Raw genomic sequence first — 9,366 nt, 5'->3', positions numbered from 1 at the left:
AAAAAATAATATCGCAAATATAAGATTAGCATTTTGCATTTTACGTTCCTAATTTGTTTCTGCAATACTTTCCCTCTTTTGCGTTTCTTTCTTTTCTTTGCGTTTCACATTTTATGTTGCTGCTTTTGTTTTGCAATACTTTCTCCCTTTTGCGTTTCTTTCTTTTGTTTGCGCGTCACTGCTTTTCTTTGCGTCTCGCATTTTACGTTCATAAATTTTTTTTGCGCTTCTCTCTTTTCTTTGCTCCGGTTTTACCCTCTGTGTGGGGGCGGGGAAAGAGGCGTGGTCAAAAGCGAAAGGCGTGCTGTGAACGTTCAGCGTCAGTTCAGCTTCCTTCCACTCGCTGAACTGAACTGCTGCTGCAGGCATCTAGTGTTAAAGGAAGAGAGAGGTCGGGTGTGTGCGAGGTGGTGGCGCATTTCAGGGCATTGTTTTTATTCGCTCAGGTTTTCAAAAGATCATTTCAAACCGACCTCAGTAAAATGTTAATAATAATAATAATAATAATATATGTATATATTTTTAAACGAAGTTTTAAAAGGGCACTTTCGTTGATAAAGGGCAGAGTTGGTGGTGCTTTGGCACCTGATGTCTATGTCTGCACGCATATACCTATGGTCCAGCTGGGCGACCGTCTGCCATGATACCAGTAACTAAATTGCCGCGCTGTGTGACGGTTCAACTGATGACGCTGAACGTTCACAGCACGCCTTTCGCTCTTGGCCACGCCTCTTTCCCCGCCCCCACACAGAGGGTAAAACCGGAGCAAAGAAAAGAGAGAAGCGCAAAAAAAAATTATGAACGTAAAATGCGAGACGCAAAGAAAAGCAGTGACGCGCAAACAAAAGAAAGAAACGCAAAAGGGAGAAAGTATTGCAGAAACAAATTAGGAACGTAAAATGCAAAATGCTAATCTTATATTTGCGATATTATTTTTATTTTCGTCACCATTAAAGTCCCTAATTTGACTCCATACAATGGCAAAGTAATCAGTTTCGCAGGACTTCCAGAGTTCACCAAGATTTTTTGGTTTCATCTTTCAATCCTCAATAATGTTCATGTCTGGTGACTGGGCTGGTCAATCCTGGAGCCATTCCCTTGAACTTCTTTGCTTTCAGGAACCTTGATGTGGAGGCTGAAGTATGAGAAGGATCGCCATCCTGCTGCAGAATTTTGCCGTCTCCATAGTTCCTTACCTCAAAATATAACAAGAACCACAAACACATTTTAACCTGCAAATGGGCATGTAAAAAAACTCATGTGGGCATTTTTCACCCCAACCAAGGTCGCATACCTTCTATGCACAAATTAGAGAATACTGTAAAATGCAAGATATATGTATTCTACAGCACATTTTAAACAAACAGAAATAGGTTCTGCTTGATAAGACCATCTGCAGCCACAGTGGCCCTTTGTGGATAAGACTGGCCCTGATCTACAACAAAGAAATATGATGCACGCTTACTCTGCCAAAAGACTTTGTTCTTTCATCAAGCATTCCAATAAACGCTTGAGGAGAAAGCCCAGGAGCCAGCTGCTTCAGATCCTGGAAAGACTGGAACAGGTCTACATGGAAGATGGTCTGGTGGTTGATAGTAGCAGGCCAATTTCCACATTGTACTAGTTCATCAAGTCCAGTGGTCCAGCTTTTCATGCACTGAGAACAGCCCAGTGTTGGCAAATTTAGTTGGTACCGTCCTGAAATCAAAAAGAGACGTGTAAGCAGTATGAATTCAGTCTTTTGCATTTAATTGAACTGAATCAAGTACTTACCAACAAGGATGACCTCTTTGCCACAGATCAGCTTTAGCTGACTGGGAGAACAGGCCCACTGTTGAGGTAGATGAAGCAACCTCTGTACAGCAAACATCTGTAAAGCGGGATCAATGGGCTGGGAACAACACAGACATGAGAAACAGGGAAACCAGAGTGACAGCTAGGAGAGGGGGCGTAGCCCTACGTGACAGAAGCATTCCACTTCTCTGAGCTTTGAGCTTGCCGTTCATCCCAGCTAAGTGGCACAGTGCCCTTCTCTTGTGGAGGACCGTCCCTGAGAACGGCTTGCATTGCATTATGTTCTTGAGCACTATCTGTAAATGTAAGACAAAAAAAATTACTAAACTATTAAATGTGTGACTAACAGTTATGTATGTATAATCTGTGTAACAGATTTCTACTGACCATAATGTGTTGACTCAGGCTGCTGAAATACTGGTTCAGTCGCTTCAGAACTGCTCCTTTTACCTGAGTTTGGAACAAAAAGCAATGTGAGACCAAGGTACATTTTCATTATTCAACTATCAGAAGACCTGTACAATTCAAATTTGGAGACCAAAAAGAACATTTATTACATGTAGTCGAGTTATGAGTCTTTGGGGGAAATTTTGGAATAATTTGTCCTGAATTATCCCTCTGTCTCCACCTAACACCACCAGATACGGGTTTTGCCGACCTTCTTTTCTTTGCCTATGATTGTAAAATAAAAATTAGTAGACATACCAGACAGATAGATAGATAGATGGATGGATGGATGAATGGATGGATAGATATACAGAGAGACAACAGATACACACAGACACTGAAGACAAACAGACAGATAAACAACAAGACAGGCAGACAGATAGATGATGGATGGATGGATGGATAGATAGACAGACAGACGAGTGGCTCTTAAAAGTGCTGTTGCTATAAAGGATATTGAGATGGATGGATGTGAGGAGGGATCTGAAAGGTCTGTGAATAGAAAAAAAAAAGATGTCAAAACATTTAATGTTAACATATAACTTTTCTGAGCATATTGCAGCTACTGTTAGTAATAAAATAGATGTCTTGCACATTTGCTTAAAAAGAGAATACAATTAGGCCACTCCAACTAGATTTGGTAGTGCACAGTGTGTGAAATGTTAAAAAATATCATTGTGCTTTTATACTCTGATAATATTTTAACATATTTATTAAATACTGCCATGTATCATGAAAAAAAATCTTAACTCATGTTTTCACAATTCACATATCAATCAGCTCTAGCTGAAATGTCATTTCTATATCATTCAGTAATAGACATACAGTTTGAGTAATGTTAGTCTAGACCTGTGTATTATTTAGGTATACATAATTAGAGGCACATAATTAGGCCAGCTCTAACGCAAGCTAGCAAAGAACATTTTCACCTGTTAAACACCGACACGCATTCTTAGCATGTCAAAAGTAAACTTCTACATGGTGCACTTATTTTGAGGGCAACATAACTTTATAGAAATTGTGATACTAATCAAATCTCAAGTTGATTAAAGGCATGCTAGCTAATCTAAGCTAGTTTACTAAGCAAGTTTAAGCACCGAACTGCTTAGACACTCATCGTGTGGAGGGAAAGCGCGCGGTGATTCTGTGTCCAGTGGCTCGGGCGGAAGTGCACACAGTCCGACAGCTGGGAGTCGCTCACTTTCACTTAAGGCTGTATGAAATGTAGTGCCCTTAAACAATCTTTGCTTCAAACCCTTGATATCGATGGTCGCAATCGCGCTCAAATTGGATAGCAACCTTACCAATGTGAGCAGAACTTCTACGCCCAAGTACTGTGTGCTTCTTCTTTAATGCATCAAATTCAGATTTGGCAATTAACTCATCATCACTGCCACTAGATGTTTCATCATCCAGCAGAATCCTCTGCCTCATTGATTGACTATTAGAGGCAGTGGCGTGCACAGACATTTTGGGGGGCAAGTGCTCGGGGGGGTGGTGAAGGGCACTTTTTAGCGCACATGGAACACTTCATTATAAAAAAAATTACAAGCATATGTTGAATGAAATGTGACATTTTATTTGTAACATTCTCTAAACGTGAGTTTTCAATGGAGAAAAGTCACGCAGCGAACTGATAAAATTTAAAATTCATATCCAATATTACAGTCATGTCATTCAGTTAACTTCTGTTTACCCTCCACTGTCTGCAGACCTTGTTGCATATATTTTGCAATTAGTAAATCAATATAGGCCTACAATTAAGACAGTAAAAAGACCAAAAAGTAGGAGAAGGAGTTATAGGCTACTGAGTGTTGTCATTACATGAATGCAGATGGGCATTTTTCACAGGTAATGGGGAACTTCCCGTTTCTTCTTTCACAAATGAATGTGTTAATTTATGTTGTCTAACAAAACCTATACAACAGAAAACGTTCAGCTTAACACATAGATTTGCAAACTCTACCTTAATTATTTGTATGTGGTCGTCCTCACGTTATCTATCATTGATTTGGGCTAGAGCGACTAGTTTATCAGGTGACCATCGGCTAAAAATGCTTAGTAGTTTGGTGCTGTATAGCCCTATCCGGACGGGATTAGTTTCTCAGGGGGTCCTGGGGTAATTTTCTCTTTTACGGGGGGTCCTCTGTGATTTTAATCCCGTCCGGAACGAGCATGTCCGTGTTTTTCTCAGACGTCCTCAGAGAAAATTACAGGCGGAATTACCTACTGTTTTTCGCTGTACTCCGTGGTCGTCTGGTAATTTTAGTCCCGTCCGGATCCACATGTCTGAGTTTATACATGCAGACATCACCTCGCGTTTAATAAAACAGCTATATGTCCACTGCCACGCACCGTAGTTACACGTTGGGCGCGCGTTTTCACGGAGATCCACGTAAAGACAGCGGTGAGCGAAAATGGATTTACTGGATTTTTTAATGGATTTATTTTATTTTATTTAACGGATTTATTTAGCTATTTACATTCATTAGCGATTTTTTATAATGTGTTTTCTGTATTGGTTTAACAAAATAGCTTAACTTAAACGGAGATCTTAAATGCTGAACTGAACAGTAGTAAAGTTAAAAGTTAAAAAGGAATCATCAGAGTTGGCAGTGTGACATTATTAAACATGCTATCACGTGACAAGGCGATGTCATGTGACCGAGAAAGCCAAAAACTCACGGGTCCTCCTGTTTTTTCAATTGCTGTCCGGATGCAAGAGTTTTATCACTGAGTACAAGGGTGAAATATTTTTCACAGACGTCCCCCTGAAAAACTAATCCCGTCCGGATAGGGCTATAACATTTTACTGCACAACAAAATGATTTCATGTTGGGCTTAGAGGGCAAACGGTACGATTTGATTTGACTTGATGTGTATGTTACCTGGCTGGTGGGGCACGGGAGAAGAAGCCTATCTGTGACCGTGCGTGCTGTACTGAAGACGCTTCCTTCCACTCGCTGAACTAAACTGCTGCTGCAGCGCATCTGGTGTTAAAGGAAGAGAGAGCTCGGGTGTGTGCGAGGTGGTGGCTCATTTCAGGGCATTGTTTTTAATCGCTCAGGTTTTCAAAAGATCATTTCAGATTCAAACCGACCTCAGTAAAACGATAAAAAAAACCCCGAAGTTTCAAAAGGGAACTTTCGTTGATAAAGGGCAGAGTTGGTGGTGCTTTAGCACCACCTGATGTCTATGTGTGCACGCCACTGATTAGAGGCACACAGTGGCTGGATTCTTTTCTGGCTTTGCCGCTCTTTTAAAATTTCCATTAGTGAGACCCGCTTTTCCTCAATAATGCTTGCCTTTTGTGACATCTGCAAATAATAATAGCACATAACATCTCACTTGCTCTCATCATATATATATATACAGTATATACTTACAGCAGTATCTTCAATTTCTTTCCTTTCTGAGTTTCTCTGGCTCTCCACTGGATTTCTCTCCAGTAACTTTGGAACCCGAATCCTTTTCCCTGCACCTAGAATGTTAGAATGTCCTCTATTTCTTCAAAAGTGTCTGTGAAGAACACTTTAAACTGTAATACTGGTCAGGCACACTCAAGTCTTCCCTCTTATAATTTTTTATATATAATTATATAATATTTATATACAAAAAAATAACATTTATAATTTGCTCAGTTTCTTTTTCATGCTGAATGTCGAACCCAGAATGATAGTTTAATCATTGAATGTTCAGTATTTTCTTATACAAATGGCTCAGCTGAAACTTTCTAAGCTAAATCACAATTTACAGACCTCCGTGTTTAATTTTAATTAAAGAGCAGATATTGTCAGTGCACTTGCGGCATTTTGGCCCTCAAAAGGGAAGTGAAAGGTTCTCCACCAACATTCTCAGTTAAGTATTACCCAAGAACAGGTAGAAGGCAGCATATACGTCAAACAAAATGTTGAATTGTTATTATTTTACGATATACTATTATTCTGTATTATAAAAACATTAGCTACATACCTTTTAGCATCAAGATTTGGCCAGTGAAAAACTCTCCTTTCCACAGAATCCAGTATGCGTGTACTGCAGAATAGTCCTCTGTGTTTTTTGGGTCAAAGTTTTTGATGTCTTTAATATGTACAATATTTTTTACTCCGTCGTCGATGTATTGTACGTAGGCAAACATTTTATTAATGCGAAAAATCCTTAAGGGAAGAACAAGGAAAAATATGAGAGCTAGCTATTCGAACATTTCTGAGGCTCGCGCAGCTATTCATCAGTGCAGGACATATGACGGTGATGCGATTTTATAGCCTGCAATAATAACGAAGACACATACATATATAATTATGCTGTGTGTGTGTGTGTGTGTGTGTGTGTGTGTGTGTGTGTGTGTGTGTGTGTGGTGTGTGTGTGTGTGTGTATATTAGTGGTCGGCCGTTATCGGCGTTAACGCTGCTATATATATTTATACACTACCGTTCAAAAGTTTGGGGTCACTTATAAATGTTCTTATTTTTGAAAGAAAAGCAGTTTTTTTTTCAACTAAAAAAAAACTAGTTTTTTTTTAGCTAACATTAAATGCATCAAAAATACACTCTATACATTATTAATGTGGTGATTTAATTAAATTAAATTAAAATGACTATTCTAGCTGTAAACGTCTGGTTTTTAATGCAATATCTACATAGATGTATGGAGACCCATTTCCATCAACCATCACTCCAGTGTTCTAATGGTACATTGTGTTTGCTAACTGTGTAAGGAGGCTATTGGATATTTAGAAAACCCTCGAAAACCCTTGTGCAAGTAGGCTAGCTGAGGTTTTGCTGATTAGAGAAGCTATAATACTGACCTTCCTTTAAGCTAGTTGAGAAACTGGAGCATTACAATTGTTGGTTCGATTAAACTCACAAAATGGCCAGAAAAAGACAACTTTCAATTGAAACTCGACAGTCTATTCTTGTTCTGAGAAATGAAGGCTATTCCATGCGAGACATTGCCAAGAAACGGAAGATTTCCTACAATGGTGTGTACTACTCCCTTCAGAGGAGAGCACAGACAGGTTCTAACCAGAGTAGAAGGAGAAGTGGAAGGCCCCACTGCACAACTGAGCAAGAAGACAAGTACATTAGAGTCTCCAGTTTGAGAAATCGACGCCTCACAGGTCCTCAACTGGCAGCTTCATTAAATAGTACCCGCAAAACGCCAGTGTCAACGTCTACAGTGAAGAGGCGACTCCGGGATGCTGGCCTTCAGGGCAGAGTGGCAAAGAAAAAGCCATATCTGAGACTGGCTAATAAAAGAAAAAGATTAATATGGGCAAAAGAACACATTGGTGCTGGTAAAGTGGGAGATTTGTACAAGGTAAAAGGGATTTTGAATAAGGAAGACTATCACTCCATTTTGCAACACCATGCCATACCCTGTGGACAGCGCTTGATTGGAGCCAATTTCATCCTGCAACAGGACAATGACCCAAAGCACACCTCCAAATTATGCACAAACTATTTAGAGAAGAAGCAGGCAGCTGGTGTTTTATCGGTAATGGAGTGGCCAGCGCAGTCACCAGATCTCAACCCCATTGAGCTGTTGTGGGAGCAGCTTGACCGTATGGTACGAAAAAAGTGCCCATCAACCCAACTTGTGGGAGCGGCTTCAGGAAGCAGGGGGTAAAATTTCTCCAGATTACCTCAACAAATTAACAGCTAGAATGCCAAAGGTCTGCAATGCTGTAATTGCTGCTAAGGGAGCATTCTTTGACGAAAGCAAAGTTTAAAGTAGAAAATTATTTCAAATAAAAAAAAAACATTATTTCTACCTTGTCAATGTCTGGACTATATTTCTATTCATTTTGCAACTCATTTGATAAATAAAAGTATGAGATTTCAGGGAAAACACAAAATGGTCTAGGTGACCCCAAACTTTTGAACAGTATATATATGTATTACTTTTTAATCTGAATGGTCAATAATGGTTGAGATTCATTTAGATTTTTTTCGCCCAGAACAAGCATCTCACTCCACCAGATAGGTAAGAGATTTACTCATTCAGGCTGAGTAATAAGTGCCATAACGTTTAATTTTATATTTATAAAAACATTATATTGTAAATTTAATTTGTTATTTTGTACTTAATCTAGATGAAACTAGAGAGAAAGAGGCAAAGAGCATAAGAGTACAAAACCTTACACAGGAGTAAGAGAAGACCTCATTGATGAACAAATACTACAAAAACTAAATACTACAAATACTATTTTGTTTTTATTTGCCTTTGAAACAGAACAGAAACAGAGAGAGAGAGAGAGAGAGAGAGAGAGAGAGAGAGAGAGAGAGAGAGAGATAAAGACAATATGGTTATTATTTTTGTCTTATTGTAAATTCTTTTGTTGTGGAGACACCAAAGAACAAGAGTGTTAGAATAGCCCATCTTAGACACCCCAAAATGAAGAGGTATAAACATTATTTAGAACCAGATGCTGCTTATTAGTTGCCAAGGACAACAAAATTCAGATTGTTTCACCCTACCACTGAAAATACCTGTGAAACACCTGTACCTTTGCAGTCAGAAGTTGTGACTGCCAGTCAACATGCAGAATACAATCATTTAGATTTTCCAGTGGATAATAGTGAAGAGGTTGCAGTTGACAGGTCCAGTGAAGTAGGTGAATTAGATGATGGAAATTGTGAGGGTTGCAGTGAGGACCTTGAAGGAGATGATGAGACTGAAGTAGATGAACTACGTGATATACAGCCCAGTGAAGATGACAGTCATGGAGAAGTTAGTGAAACAGATGAAAGTGAGTTAGATGAATGTGGTGATGAATGTGGAACAGGAGTAGGAAGTCAGTCATGCATAGATGAAACAGGTCCAATATTTGATGACAATCTAAATGTTCCTATATGTAGGTTTCTCTCAATAACTAAGACTGAAGTCCTACTATTACTGATCACATTTGTGCTAAAGCACAATCTAGCACTTGTTGCACTGCTTGACCTGCTGAAACTGATTAATTTCATTTTTTGTACCACTGTATTGCCACCAACTAAACACATGCTAAATAGGGTGTTCACACACTTCAACCAAAGAACAGAGCTTCACTTTCTTTGTACATTCTGTCACTCTTATTTAGGGAGTCATAAACAACACAGTCAAAGGAAACAGTATGTGTGT

At 39.2% G+C, this 9,366-nt stretch overlaps 1 long non-coding RNA gene across 7 annotated transcripts; it reads right to left on the bottom strand.

Annotated features, from left to right (window-relative positions):
- Positions 1-981: 981 nt before the first annotated feature.
- Positions 982-5,828, bottom strand: LOC143524924 (uncharacterized). 7 transcript variants are annotated; one of them, XR_013133517.1, is made up of 8 exons: positions 5,628-5,828; positions 5,342-5,558; positions 5,130-5,231; positions 2,352-3,726; positions 2,182-2,244; positions 1,774-2,090; positions 1,466-1,698; positions 982-1,196 (listed from the first exon to the last, which is right to left on the bottom strand). It is a non-coding gene; the product is annotated as an uncharacterized LOC143524924 (long non-coding RNA). The 7 variants fall into 7 exon arrangements; XR_013133522.1 differs by lacking the exon at positions 5,342-5,558 and having other exon boundaries at positions 1,774-1,870; positions 1,961-2,090; XR_013133519.1 differs by lacking the exon at positions 5,342-5,558 and having other exon boundaries at positions 2,352-2,733; positions 3,171-3,726.
- Positions 5,829-9,366: the final 3,538 nt, after the last annotated feature.

Source organism: Brachyhypopomus gauderio, chromosome 10 (genome assembly GCF_052324685.1).
Source record: "Brachyhypopomus gauderio isolate BG-103 chromosome 10, BGAUD_0.2, whole genome shotgun sequence".
Classification (NCBI taxonomy): Eukaryota; Metazoa; Chordata; class Actinopteri; order Gymnotiformes; family Hypopomidae; genus Brachyhypopomus; species Brachyhypopomus gauderio.
The sequence above is the reverse complement of the archived record's forward strand: the minus strand, read 5'-3'. Positions and strand labels throughout refer to the sequence as shown.